Source organism: Phasianus colchicus, chromosome 1 (assembly GCF_987193195.1).
Source record: "Phasianus colchicus chromosome 1, bPhaCol1.hap1.1, whole genome shotgun sequence".
Classification (NCBI taxonomy): Eukaryota; Metazoa; Chordata; class Aves; order Galliformes; family Phasianidae; genus Phasianus; species Phasianus colchicus.
The window spans coordinates 23,858,516-23,874,055 of record NC_143436.1 but is presented as its reverse complement, the minus strand read 5'-3'; the positions used below and the strand labels follow the sequence as shown (position 1 = coordinate 23,874,055).

Sequence of the window (15,540 nt, the reverse complement as noted above, 5' to 3'; positions counted from 1 at the left end):
TCCCACAAGAATGACACCACCTGAACTGTATTCAGCTTGGTATTCTGACAATACTCAACTAGACCTCAAACCTTTGATTATTAAAACAAGATTTACTTCTACCAAATTAAATTCGGACTCCTTGAGCAGATTAAAAAAACAGGATGTGCAGCTGTATCAAAACTGCCTACCTTGCTCATACTAGTATGCGGTTTCACTTCTAAGAAAGGAAATGCATCTGAGAAGAAACATGACTCTGCAAGAGTGGTTTGATACCTGATGTGCAAAACAAACGTTTCCCAAAGGAGGTGTCCAGTTACTGCCAGCACCGGGAGCTTGCTGGTCATCAACCCAGCACTTCCACCTTAGGCAACACACACACTTCAAGCCTCACAAACAGGAAAATCTTCCTAAATCCGTGGAAGCCCAAGATAAAAGCAATAAGGTGTGTCCTTCCTACTAAGAACAAAACTCCATCTACATACCTTTTAATAAAAGAAAAAGGGCTACAGAACAATCTGTTTCCACAGCACTAACAATCAATTCTTTTCAATCCATACCTTGAAATTCTTCCATATCACACAAAGTTCACTTTCAGTTACAATCCCCAAAGATCCAAGTCATTTAAATGTGACAAAGTCAACTGTCTATAGCTACTGATGGCCCTAATACAGAGAATCTTAGCCCTTAGTATTTCACAGGATTCGACAAAATGACACAGAGAAATTCAAAGAGAAAATTGTTGAGGACAAATTGCAAACCTCATTCACCCACTTCACTTCTAGCTTCATCCCACAGCAGTAGGTAAGTCCCAGAACAGACACAGCAGGGGAGATGAGGTTTAACATTACTTCCTCTCACGAGCTGATCCAACTATTCTGTAACTGAAACACTGCTGCAACTCCTACCATTTCAAGATTTCAAACCCACTGATCTATTGTTTCTTAAAAACAAAACAAAACACAGATGTCCACCTTGATTTCATCATACAACAAAATCTGTATAATCTTTCCAAACCAGCAATAAATCAATGCGTAATGTATCTATCTGACAGATCTCAGCGGAGACAATGTGCCGCCACAATACAGTATGTGTTTCAAATCTACAACAGCCTCCACATCTCGAATAAAAACACAGCAGAATAACGCACTGCTATTGTGCACCTTATTCTCTTCTTTACAGCAATTCTCAACAGAACTACCAAACAGAAAGGTTAGAGTTCTGAAAAACAATTAACGTACAAATAAATGCTGTGACTTGATACAATCATGTATGACACCACAGAAATTTGAGGCTATGCTTAGAGCATGCCATTTCACCCTGAGGCCTACTTTGAATAGAGGCATCACAAAAGCAGAACAGAAAAAGAGCATTACAAACACTTCCTCTACAGGTCCAAATTTACTGCAGAATGATTGAGCTCTCTCTCCACATTGTTATCCACACAAGTACAACTATATTCTACATAGTAACTCTAAGATGTCAGAACGGTTCCATCATCTCATGATTGAGATTCATACACTGCACAGAATGCCACACTGACCTCACCCCACAGAGCTGCACACTGACACTGCACAGCCATGCAGGGAGTTCTGAGGGATTCAGAAAGTCAGATAGTATGATGGGTACTGAGAGCAGCAAGGGATACCAACACAGACAAGAGGGGAAAAAAAAAAAAAAAAAAAGGATACTACTAATCGCTTAAGCTTCTTTAACAAAAGGTCAGCATGAACTGAGGAAGCTGTATGTGGGAGAAGAGCTTTAACCTTTGCTCGGCAGCAAGCTGATCTCACTAGGAAGCTGGGATGCGTCCCTGAGGAAAGCGCTCCACAGTGACAGCTGCTGCTCACAGCGCTGTTGATCTCTCTCCTTCCTCTAAGGGGCAAAAGATCCCTTGCAACACCACTGAGCCCATCCTCATCTGCCAGGCACAGCTGCACTGGCTTCAGCCCTTTGCTGCGTGCCATCAGCTGCAGAGAGCACCTGCAGGGACAGCACCACACCTCAGCCTCTAGGGAGAAGGGGCAGCTAAGCACAGAACGACCAACATGCAGCAGGACCACAGCAGGACTACAGGACACTGCACTATAGGGTCACATTGCAGATATCAGACTGCTGTCAGTAACTAACAACCACCACTCCTCATGATGTGCTCAGAATCACAAGACTCCTGAGGTATAGAGGAGTCTGTGCTCCTGGTCCATATTAGCAGCCAAGCATTTGTGAGGGATGGAGTGGACAACACTCAGAAATGGAGAAGAACTCCTTTATAGCTCCAGTGACTCACTTCTTCTTGAGGAAGATGCACAGAGACAGCAAAGAACACTGCATCTAGACTGGTTTCTGAGCACAAAAGCATCAGAATCAAAATCCATAACCATCTACCGACTGGGTACAACCTTTCAGCTACCAACACCAAGCACATCAGCCACAGAACCACAGTATCATTACAGTTGGAAAAGACCTCTAAGATAATCAAGTCCAAACATCAACCCATAGCCACCGTGCCCACTAAATCAACATCCTTTGGATAGAGCCCTACTTGGAGATGCTCATCCCCATTAGGGTGGTACCAACGCTCCTCTGTCCCAAGTTCACCTAGCTGAGATCTTCACTTGCTATTTGGGCTTTTATTAGGAGAAAATCATCCCTTTCAGAAACCAGTACTGAAGTTAAGCCCTTTCTGGTCCTCACACAAAGGCTTGAAAGAAATCAATGGGCTGCAGCACCTTCAACTGAATGACCATCACCTTTCTACATTACTTTTAAGCACGTCTCTTATTTTTAGAAAGACAGACATTTTCTCCTATAGTGACAAAGTGGTTTTTAAGTAAGAGTACAAAGTATCTTTATTCTGCTCTACTTGGATTCATAGTTAGACACACTCCTTCAGAAGATCAAGCTGGGAGCCAGATCCCCTAAATATTGTTTATAAATGTTTTAATGTCCAAATGGAAAATTATGGTGTACAAAAAGTGAAGTTCAAGCAGCAAGTTTCCTCCTCACCCCTACTACATCACCAGGCATCGGGCCTGGATAGCAATACAAAACATGAACTTCATGAGTTAGGCTGGGCCCACCTGTCTTCCAGCATATGTCATGGGATTTTGCTCCCTGATGAAAAAGCTAACTGAAAAGGAATTAACGAATATACATCTGTTAGTGAGCAGGCAACCTTCTGGAGTGGCAGGGAGCAGAGCGCAGCAGAAGCAGGCTGTTAGATTTGCCCACACATCCCATGAAGTCTCACTTAAGAGGGTAAGATTCCTGACGCCATTGCTGATGACATTTTTCTTGAAGTAAAATGATTTATTAACAGCCCTGAGAAAGGGAAATCATTCTAAGCCATAAAACAACCACAGTAATTCCAGTGCTGTTGATAGCAAAGCGATTGTCACAGGCTCACACAGCAGGCCACTGGCTGAGCAAACATGGATGTCTACAGTAATTATACCTTAAATCCTCAACTTCCTTAACAGATTTTTGTGAAAAACCTCAAAACTGAACATACATATCACTTCTACTTGAATAATCTATATCTTAAGCAGCAAATTCCGCATGTCTGCCAGACGTTCATCTTACAGACACCTAATTTTACGCTACAAAATAACCTATAATCGAAGTGGTATTTTTGCAACTTCCACACTACAATCCATCCTGTGGTCTTACAGAAGAAGTCCCTCTCCTATATGCTATGCTGGCATTCCCAACAAAACCAGAAACAAAATATCCAGCAGGAACAGCTCACATTTTAAACATCAGCTTGCTAAAATTCCATTAAATTCTCAAACTCTTTCTACATTATGATCCTTTTCTAGCAGTGCTGAAAACATTCTCTTTATAAGTAGAGCCTGCACACCCTGGACCGACTCGGGCTGAATCTAGAGAGGCAAGGCAGCAATTTGTGGGCACTGCAAGGCAACTCTGCTATTTAGCTATCCACTCCGCACTCACTGTGACACGGTCACAGTTGGAAGAACGGCCTGCCACAAAGCAGGCACCTCCTCCATGCCTAGGCCATGAGGCATTACCACACAACACACCAAGCTGTTAACGTGGGAAGAGCCTGCATCAGCCCCAAAGCAGGTTACAAAACCTGTTTTGCACAGAGACAACCAACAGACCCACAAGTGCCGCTGAACAGGACTGCCCTCTGGCTGGGCCGGAGGGGGCTGCCGATGATCTCCAGTCACACCTTGCCTACCTCACAGGCTTTAAAATACACAATTGTGTACACACGTTAACCAGCTGTTCCTGCTGCGGGTTTGGTTTCTTCCCTTACTATTCTCCTATCAGGATACCAGGATCAAGTACAGACTTTGTTAGATGAAAAGGAGCTGCCAGCTGTGCACACCTGCAAAGAATACCGTGGGTTCCAGGCGTGCACGGCATGACAGGGCATGCAGTATTACAAAGGTACTCCATATCCATCACATGCACGGATAGACAGCGAAACACAAACATTTTTCAGAGGACAGGAGTCTCTACTGTCACTTAAACCACACAATCACACATTTAAAGGTGAGATTGAAGAATGAGAGAGAACCAAGTTACACAGCCTGCCAACGGCTCAGGCGTTCAGCGCAGCTGGAGCTACGGCAGCACTCGCATCACAAAGCCGCGCTTTTCCCTATCTTAAAACCTCAGAAACCCAAAGCGAAGGGAAACATGCGGCTGGGACAGAGACGCTGTGCCACGACCACTCGAGAGAAGGCAGAGAGACCGCTGAAAAGGCAGATCTTTGTGCTCAGCTGCTTTATTTCAGCAATAAAACGCTATCTATAGAGGAAGCGGCTCGCGGGACACTTAACTCCCCGCCTCCCCCCGTCCCTACAGACGGCGGCGATCGCCGCTCCGTTACGGCCGGGGTCGCTCCCAGCGCCGCCCCCGCGCAGCGCCGCGTCTGTTCCACGGCGGAGAGCCCACGGGAGGATCCGCGAGGGAGGGACGGAGAGCCGGCCGGGGACACGCCGCCGGCAGGGCGGAGAGGAAGGGGGCAGGGAGCGCGGAAAGTTGCATCCGCGGGGAAAGTCGGGAGCGGGGGCACGCGGCCAGCATCGAACCGGCCGCCCGGGGAGGGGAGCGAGGCGCCGCCGGCGGGGCAGGAATTCCCGCCCCAGGAGCGGAGCGCGGGCACCGTGCGGAGAACGCGGACCCCTACCTGCTGATGGGCGGCGACGGCCACGTCGCGCAGCGCCTCCGTTCCGCTCAGCTGCCGCGCAGGCTGCCCCGGCCCGCCCGCCGGCGACCGAGAAGGAAGCGGAGCGCTGCCGCCGCTGCACGGGCAGAGGAAGGCGCGGAGCGGCGTGCCCGCCCCCTGCCGGTGGCGGACCGGGCCCGCGGCGGCGGCACCGCCCAAAGCCGCGCCCCGTCCGCAGGCGCGGCCTCACGGCCCGGGGAGGTTCATCCCGGCAGCGGGTTGTGGGGCTGCTCTGCTTACGTTTGTACTTCTGTAATCATGAGTTCAAAAGATAACAGCGTGGGGCTACGCGCACCTGGAAATCATAGAACAACAGAACGGTTTGGGTTGGAAGGGACCTTAAAGCCCATCTACTCCCAACCCGTGCCGGGGGCGGGTTGTCACCCCCAGCTCAGGCTGCCCAGCGCCCCACCCAACCTGGTCTCGAATACCTGCAGGGATGGGGCGTCCACAGCTTCTCTGGGCAGCTGTGCCAGCGCCTCACTGCTCTCTGACCGAAGAACTTTCTCCTTTTATCCATTCTAAACCATCTGCCCTCTTTCAGTTTAAAACCAACGTCCTGTCCCTGCAGGCCTTCTTAAAGGTCTTTTGCTATTCTGTCAGCCTCAAAAACGTCTTCCTGGAAAATTATTATATAGCCAAATTTGTTTTCCGCTACAGATCAGAAAAATTTCTGCTTTAAAATAAAAAACCTTTTTTTCTCCAACTCTTCAGACAGAGATGATCTGAGTTATTAAAAAAAAAAAAAAAAAAAAAAAAAAAAGTAATCCCTTAGCATTGCTTTGTGGCTGTTGATTTTTCTTATTCTCTTCTCCTTGTTCTGTGCTGGTTTCCATCTAACCCCGCCATGAGTTGGTGCAGGCAGGCAGACTGACTGGCAGAGCGCTCACCATTGCACTTTGTGCAATAAGGGTTGTGTTGATGCAGCTCCCTCAGCTGGGCTGTTGCTGTGGTGTACACAGAAAGCGCTCAGGCAGCAGACAGCCAGACTCAATTACGTTGCTGTCAAACCACAAAGAGAGCATTTTTGCAAAATCAGTGCGGTGCTTCGCTTCTTTGTAGGGAACAGAGTCACAGCCAAAATATAGGGCATATCACTCATCATCAAAGTCAGACTGACAAAAGGAAGTTTCCATGTCTTACTTTAGCCACCTCTGGTCAACACATCTTTTGACAGGTTTAAAATAACACATTTTGATCCCAGCTGCTCCTGGGTGCAAGATGCTTGTTTGAATGGCGGCCAAGTAATTTCCTCAGCAAGTTCTCCTAAACTCATTGAAGTTTCAGTCATACAGTAATGTTGTAAGGAGCAAAGAAATAGAAAAGAAGGGCTTCATAGCTCTTGATTCTAAATGTTTGCTGTGGATATATATTTGACATTATAGCTGTGTTCTCCTGATTGCGTACCAGGTGACACTGCACAGCTGACTCATAAGGTCAGTGTGGTATAAGGAGGTTGGGTCTTTGATAAGGAAATGTTTGCAGTTGGAATAACCATTTTAAAAAGATAACATAAGTATAAAATTATTAAAAGAGGAAATAATATTATCTGTGCAGTAACCAATACCTCAGAATATATCTGTCTCTGAGTTAAATAAGTAAATCTTGAGAATGGCTGTGATTAAATAATAGCAATCATTTATGTGACTGAATAGGTGCTAATAACTCATGGAGCGTAACGAGTCATGGTTCTGGTGTTCCATGGAAATACAGCAGCTGGCAAGAGCCCAAAGAAGAGGCATTACTCCAGACCCATAGTGGCTGAGGAGGGCTCTGACTCCAGGTGCCTGTGTGTGAGTCTACTATGAACAGTGCTGTGATGAACTGAAGGTAGGCTGCTATTAGTGACTCATTACCAAAGAATCACAATCAGTCTTTGGTAAATCAGATGATCAGCAGAACATAGTGGCATTACAAATGCAACCTTTGCACAAATGCTTTTTATCATTTGTGGCCCCATAATGAAGTGCTTCTACGTTCCTGTTATCACAAACACTGGCATTAGGGGGTGATTTTAAAATATCACGTGACAAAGAACGGACTGCAGTGTGCAATGCTCTGGGCATGTATAAGCACCACTGTGACAAATATGCTGTTGCTACATGTCAGTAAAGCTCCTGCATAAAAATTAGAGGAACTTGAGACAGCATTGAGCAATAGTGACTTTCTTTTAAGAATCAAGCTGACAGAAGTTTGCTGACATTTATTAATTACACTGCTCATCTAAACAAGCCTCTCTTGTACAAGGGCTGCTCTGGAAGTAATGCATCCTATTTGTTGTAGTTTTCATGTCGATTAATAGGAGGCATTACTTTTGGAGCAACCTTCATATAATTTACCAGTTAAGTTCTAAGGAAAAAAAAAGAAATCAAAAACAACAGCAAAAGAAAAACTAACAGTCTTGTAAATATTTAATTTTCAAATGTCAGACATCAAAGAGCCTTAAGCATGCAGGTACACAGGATCTGAACAAAAATGAATTTGTTGGCCTAATCTGAAACTCACATCTCAGATGAATTTATTTGCTAGTGTCTATAGCATGTCTTGAACTTATTTTCTGGCATCTCTCATAGCTGTTAATTTTTACTGAATGAAATTACAGCACTGTGTGATGCTCTTTTTAAGAAAATGAAAACATTTCCTTCAAGTAATTGCAGAAAAGATAAGTAATACAGAATTATGTAATTCCATGTGCCTTATTTAGCACCCCAAGGCTAAGGGGTATAAATGGAAACAAGATAAAGTATGAACATGAGCCATTTCAGGTACTTTATCTTCAGGCTGTTGATTATTGTTCCTGGCAATATTTAATTCTGCTAATTAGTAACCAGTCTTGATTCTCTGTTTTGGTATGAAAGCAATTCCTGATGGCTTTTAAAAACTACGTTTTAGTGTAAGCATAAACTTTACATTTATGTAGTATAAGCTGATGCTTCTGCCTTAGCTGGTCTTTCTGTGCAGTTTTGAACAAGCCAACCTCAGAGTGCTGGCACAGAGCTCGCTCTCTGAAGCTTGGAAGATCTGTTTTATAAGAGTTAATTTTCTTTACATAATAGCACTGTCATAGGAAACATTTATCTTGACATGTGATAGGATCAGTACAACCGTGTTATCTTAAGTGAGTAAGACACAGGCCCTTGGTGATCTTTAAAAAAAAAAAAAGGTGAAGAAGGGAAAATAAAAAAAAAAAAAAACAAAGCAGAAATTACTTAGAAATGCTCCAGGCAATTTACATTGCAGCACTTGAAAATTCTGATTTTCACTGACTTGTGAGTCACTTAAATATAAATATAAATGAAAATGTATAAACACAACTTGAAGCTCACTCCCCTCCCCTTTTCTGTCTCTTTCAAACAGGCAAGAACATGTATGGAAAATTCTTCCTTAGAAATTTCAAAGCTTTCTTCGTGGCATCATCAAGTTTTCTGTAAAAAATCTGAGTCCAAAGGATGGATTGGAACACCTCTAAAAGCTTTTTTTTTTTTTTCCATTGATGCACTTATCATGACTGATATTTCACATCCTCTATTATTTCTAAAGTAAATCAAAATAAACCCCAGGTGCAACCATATCAAAAGTTTCAAATCTTTTCCCTTTATTTATATCCATCTTTGTTTCAAGTTCAAGGCATCTGATTATGAAAGAAATTATGTATATACGTGGGCAAAATTCCACTGGCATCAATATAATTGCAAGTACTTAAAGCCACGTTTACAGGGTTTCTTATTTAACTCATCTATATTGACTACGGTATAGAACAAAGTCTTCTGTAAAAGCAGGATGGGGAAACCTCCTATGTGCTTGTTAAAGTTGAACATTAGAAAGGCTATTCCTTTTATGTGGTGACATAAACTTCGTATGAAATGTAATGTTCTTGTGTTTGATGTCAGTGAAGAAAGGACATTTTGCCATTTAAAATAAGTGGAAGGTAGTAATTTTTTTTTTTTTTTCCTTTTTACCATATTTGACCAATGAATATTGGTCTTGGCATCTGGTACATAGTTATTAGTGCAGATGCAGTAAAATATTGCTGACTTGAGGGCTTACAAGAAATTTGCAGTGAGCTGGAGAACCAAATGAAATGTGCCTGCAGTAATGAAGAGCAAAATGGCAATCACAGGCAACACCTCCAGTCTGCAGATGTGGAGATCTTGTGGTTCTTACAATAGTACTGATTCTAGGCAGTTTCCTGAAGAGCTTTAGAAGTCCTTGAAAATCACTGCTCCCATTTTAGATGAGTAGATTCTGAGGAACACTTAAGACTGAGATCATACTCATTCACATCAAGAACAAGCATCACCAGGTGGAAGTTGTAGCTGTACTGACAGAGATACAGTACTGTGTGCATTCATAAATTGCACTGTGAGAAGTGAGCATTCACGTTCAATGTCCTGCATTAACATGATTTTCCACACCATGAAACTTGTCCAAGTACCCCACTTTCTCATAGTACAGCTTGTATTCATGTTTATTAATGCTCTGTTTCAGCAAGATGTTATTTCTGGTCATTTTTTTAAATCCTGTTTCATTTATTTTCCTTGCAGGCACTATATTTAAATATATCTGCTCCTTTATTGAAATTTGATAATTGTACAGCAATGGCTTTTTAGTTGATATGAATCATTAATAAAAATGAGTGAGAAGTTAATAATATGCTTTACCGGTGCAGTAGAATTGCATTCCAAAAGCTGGTGAATGACACAAGCACTTATATTGTCACATTTCCTATTGTGAGAGAATTGAAAGGTTTTAAAACCTCCATTTGAAGTTTAATAACAGTATTGCCTGCTAATTGTAACTTTTCAGTTCTTCAGTTAACCTGTTTTGGCACAGTATCACAAAACACGTAATGTTGAAAAGGCCACTCTGCTCAGACCTTTCTGAAGTCAAATTCTGATTATTTCCAAGGATGGAAACTCCACAGTCCCTGGGAAATGTGTTCCATTTTATAGTTAAAATGTTTTGTGTGGTTTTTTTTAATGTTTAAATAAAATTTCCTCTATTTCATTCTGTCAACAACTCCTCCTGATTTCGTATCATCTACAAACTTGCTGAAGGTGCACTGTGTACCACTATCTGGTGGTTGAACAGTCTGGATTCAGTATCAGTCTCAAGTGTACACTAGCAAGTCTGGGATACTGGTCTCCAGCTGAACTTTTTATTGCTTGTCACAACTTTTCTAATTCCTCCTGCAATCTCTTATTCCCCCTGTTGGTTATTCTGCTGCATGCATGGATGTGCAAGTACTTCAGATGGGCATCAAGTCACACTGATACTCCTGAAAAGAAATGAGCGCTTTCTCCATAACGTCGTGATATTAGTACTTGCTTACTTATGTGCACTTGCTTAACTGGGGCCCTTTCACCTTGTTCTGTTGATTACAAAATGTCTTGTCCACTCATGCATCCCATGCAATTTGCTTGCCAAAGTGGTCCACCACTTCCTTAGTTGATTGTGGGTCATCTTGTCATTTCCACTTTAAAGCTCTCCTCATCAGGTTGCCCAGCCAGTTGGCAGCGTGACTTGTGCCCTACTTTGACAAGTGAATCCTGTCTCTTCCTAGCTATTACTGACACTCAGAGAGCCCCACGATCATAAAACAAACAACAACAAACAAAACAAAACAAACTGTTGATCCCAGTTGCTCATCCAGCCAATGATCTGCAGCATCTATCAACATACCCTCAAACCCTTGATTTCTCTTCTGTTCAAGGAGAAAACTGCCTCAAGGCTTCAACCCTCAGAACCAGTACTGTAATTATGCTTGATATGCTCAATGCTTTCCCTTGACAGTATCATTGCTGGTCATATGGAAAAGCAGCAGAGGATAAAAGTCCAAGGCTCCAACAAGCCTTAACAGTCACCAGTACCTCAGATTGAAGCCCCATCAAGAAACAACCTCCCTTAGCCATCTAGTCACAAATCAAGGCCTCCTCTTCCACTGCAGGAAGTTTACCCCTACTAAGGCTTGCTTCTTTCCCATGTGGTGCTGGGAGCTCAGGCTTTGTTGGTGCCCTGCTTTGCTGGATGGAGCTCCCAGCTGCTACCACCAGGGCATTAAATGTACTTCACAGATGCAGATTTGCAGGTGGAAAATGAGCTGTTTTCAGGTTGCCAAAAGTCACATGCTTCTAGCCTCCATCATCATTTTGTTTTCCTCCCACTTGTGTAACACCTCGAGAAATGTGCACTGTGATGGACAGTTTGTCCATCACCACCTACTCCTTAGTGCTTAATCCAGAAAACAGCTCTTCTTGTGTTACCAGTCATGAGCAACCATCACTAATTGTCATGTCTATGCATTTCTAGAGGAAAGAAGAGAATCCTATCTTGTCAAAAAACCTTCATGTGATAGGAAAAAAAGTCAAGGGAGCTCAGCCTCAGGTAGAGCTTGTACAATGTTGGGCCCTTAGGTGGTACTATAATAAAAAAACATTAGACTTTATCCAGAAATAGAAAGCAGCCTCTATAATTATGGATTCTGCCAGTTCACATACACATGTCACCAGCATGGAATGGCCAGATCCCATCCTTCTAAGCCTCAAATGATGAGTAAAAGAAAAAAAGCAGAGACACTGGTGATCACTCCAACCCTGCTGTTGTGCTTCACTACACCACAGAAACGAAATCACATCCTTCAGTGTATATTGACAGGCATATCCCTGAAAAAGGCCTGACAATCTAGCTCTAACCATAGATTGTTTCTGATCTAGTAACAGAGGTATCTGACTGGCTTTGAAAGTGAAAAACATAACTTGCGTAGCAAACTTAGTTTGTTTTTACTGAAGCAGATCCATATGCAACTGGCTTCACGCCAGGCTGATTTATCCAGAGACCAGATTAAACATTTCTCAGCCTAGAATCAGAAAGAACCAGAACTGTGAGAACCTCTGAGATTACTTGGAGTGTCACCTCCTCAGTTAATCCCTACGCCCTCTGATACTCTTCACTTGTCATCTTCCTGCTGATATTATGCCTCTACAAATCTCTCTGCAACTGCTGAGAGTCTCAAAGTCGCACAGCGACATTAACAGTGAATGCCATAAGGCTCTGGCTCTGCTGGAGCTAGAAAACTCCTACGTCAGAAGTTCTTCTCAGTCCAGCTGGGGCAGAGGTTCAGCCTTGCTGAGCAGTAAAACAGATGTAGCAGTGAGTTTCTATTCATCTGGTGATAATCATTGGGGATTTCTGAGCTCTGAAGGAAAAAACTTTTCTCACTGAGTACTTCCTCCTACTAGAGAGATGACAGAGACTCCGAAACACAGGCTGAAAGAGCTGGGGCTGTTCAGCATGGAGTAAAGAAGGCTCTGAGGTGACCTCGTAGCGGCCTTCCGATATTTGAAGGGGAGCTACAGGAAAGAAGGGGACAGAATCTTTTACTAATATCTACTAATATCTGTCGTGATAAAACAAGGGGAAATGGTTTGAAGCTTAAACAGGGGAGATTTAGGTTAGATATAAGGAAAAACTCCTTTACAGTGAGAGCGGTGAGGCACTAGAACAGCTTGCCTGAATATGTGGTTGATGCCCTATCCCTGGAGACTTTCAAGGTGAGGCTGGATCAGGCCCTAGGCAAACTGATCTAGCTGTGGTGCCCTTATTCATAGCAGGGGAGGTGGACTAGATGACCTTTAAAGGTCCCTTCCAGCTGTAAGGATTCTGAGTCTATGAAACTCAGATATTTTTGAAGGAGGCTTAATAGTCAAAGTAATATGGTATGAGGTGCAGCCCATTTCAACAACTATCTCATTAAGCAAGGTATCCTGTCAAAAAAACACCTCGTTTTTTTGCACCAGGGCACACCCTTTTCATACATCAGAACTTTTAATTGTTTCTCATGCTGCTGCAAAAACCCAAGGCTACAGATTTTCTGACACACACGCATGAAAAAACAATACACATTTCAGTAAATTTGTAAAAAATTATATTTCCATATTATGGCAACTACAGATAATTTTAGTTCAAATAATGACATTGGGAGAATAGATTAACTCTTCATTGGGAGAACAGATTAACTCTGTTTCGAATTGTTCATAGGAAAGAAAGACCTCAGGAGATGCAGGAAGATTCAGCTTCTGAGTAATTCAGAAAAAGTACCCTTTGATGTCAGGGGTTTTCCAACTCTCCAACAGTTTGTTGTGCTTGTATTCCTGTCTCAGCTTAAACACTTGTTTGTAGGCATGTCTTTCAGACTTTCATTCTCCCTCTGGTTGATTTTTATTGTTGTTGTTTTTTCAATTTCTCTGAAACATGATGCCCAAACTTGGCCACAGCTCTCTATTTTAGCTCTACCAACACAAAATTATTCATGGCACACAGTTCTCTTATATGATGTTTTTTTCCATTTTTGCCACAGCAATCTTGTTGACTGCTGTTAGGTTGTGGCTGTGTGCAGCCTCTACACCCTCCTCTGTAGATCTGCTACCCCACAGAGTTTCCTCTGTTATGTTTACATGGCTGATTTCCCTAAGGTGAACTATATTTACCCATCTGATTTCTGTAAGTTGAAGCATATCTTTTTTATACCATTTCTGCCATGTGTTAATATCATGCTGAAGTTAATCCTATTTTCTAAAGTCTTTTGCATATTGGTTTTATCTGTTTATTTAACGAGAGACACTCCATCACCTGCAGTCTCAATGAAAGCTGTGGGCTGTACTACAACCAAGGCAAACCACTGCCCAGCACTAGATTTGAGCAATATACAGCTGAATGCAGTTTTTTTCTTTCAGTGTTGTATACACATCATATATATTTCTCAAATCTCGTATGCTAAGATTTCTCACAGATGTCTTATGAAAGGCAGAGTCCAAAATGCCACTATCAAGGTGGCAAAACTTCTACCGTTCTTCTCTTATCTACATGACCTGATTCACTAAAGTGCCAGAGCTGAGCTGAGAGTGGCACTGGACGTGCTCTGGGATAGCAGAGTTCAAAGAGGGAACAACTGCTGCACAGCAGCTGGGAGAATGGGGTGACAAATGAGAGAGAAGCAGCCCTGAAGGTACCAAGGTCAGGGCAGGGTGGATGAGGTCTGAAGGAATTCCAGCCCATGGATGCCCCTGCCAGAGCAGGGCCGGGGCCAGAGCTTCAGCCCATGAGCAGGCTCCCGCAGTGAGACATAAGGGCTGGAAAGTAAGAAAGTGGCTTTGTAGTGCTGCCCATTGGTGTTAAACTACCACACTTGTTACTTTGGTTAGATCAATCATATAAATAATTTTATTCTTCCTTTACTTGCTACATATAGCCTCTGAGAATTATCTGAGATGTTTGGTTGCCATGGTATTTGAAGTAATATTATTTCTGCATTAATAAGGTCTTCATTGACTTCACAGCAGTTAGACAATATCTGCTCACCTACCCTCAAAACAGATTTTAAATTGCAGAATGATTGTTATCTGGTTTTGATTTGAAATAACCAGGAAATCTTACACTTTCTGAAGCTGCTTTTTGAGGACTAGATTTTATTTCTTGCAGCACTGCTACAATTGCTACATATGTGAACACAGAGTGAAAACAAACTGCTTACAGAAGCATATGCCAAGCTTTCCACAGGAAATCTTCCCTTCCTGTGTTTAAGACTAATCCAGTATTAATGCACATCCTCAATCAGAGGCAAGCTGCCTGTACAATTAATTGTGCAGGGGCTGTTCTGAAGTTAAGAGCAATGACAGTATATGGAAAATGTAACAATAGAGAGCAGTCAATTATCTTTTAGTAGCAGTGTCCTTCACTTAATAAAATTTATTTTATAAATGAGGCTTTAATGATGAAATTGGAACACAGATTTCAGCCAGAGAGAGAGGTTCCTGGAGTAAAACCTCAGAACCAAATCTTTTGAGTGATTTGCCCATTAATCTGATTCTAGCAAATCATGTGGGAGCAAAAATAATAAGAAGAAAAAAATGTATGGAACAGCTTTATCTACTTCCAGCAGTGAACAATCTGTCTAGAAAATCTCTGATGAAAAATTTTCTCATCAGGATATGTCATTCACTGAAATCAAAATGTTCCAGAGGAGAATTTCCATTTTTGATCAATTTCCAATGGAATCCAGGCAGGTTTCCAAGACAACAGAGGCTGACAGTTTGCCTTTCTGTCTTCTTAACAGCCCTTCTGGCTGGTACCTTGGGACCTTGGGCTTACAGCCCTCTTGACTTTGGGGCTGATAGAGTGCTGAAAGCTGGGAAAGAAAGACCCTCCAGTTTTTGTCTTGGCAATTTCAGTTCTCCAGACATGCAGGGTGCAAGGCTGACAGGCTGCCCGAGAGCTTAGGCATCATGCCATGAGAAGTCTCAGCACTTCTGGTTTCTTTCCAGATTTTGAAATATTAAAATCTTCCAATGGAAAAAAAATACACT

The 15,540-nt window shown here is 42.7% G+C and overlaps 1 protein-coding gene across 3 annotated transcripts in view; it reads right to left on the bottom strand.

Annotated features, from left to right (window-relative positions):
• The window catches only part of FAM3C (FAM3 metabolism regulating signaling molecule C), a 30,341-nt gene extending 25,044 nt beyond the window's left edge, over window positions 1-5,297 (bottom strand). For 2 of the 3 annotated variants that reach the window (XM_031615238.2, XM_090137037.1), the window contains exon 1: window positions 5,141-5,297. The gene's annotated coding sequence lies outside the window, so the exon portion shown is untranslated. The remainder of the gene's footprint in view (window positions 1-5,140) is intronic. The other variant, XM_031615230.2, reaches the window with a different exon arrangement.
• Between the last annotated feature and the right edge of the window lie 10,243 nt (window positions 5,298-15,540).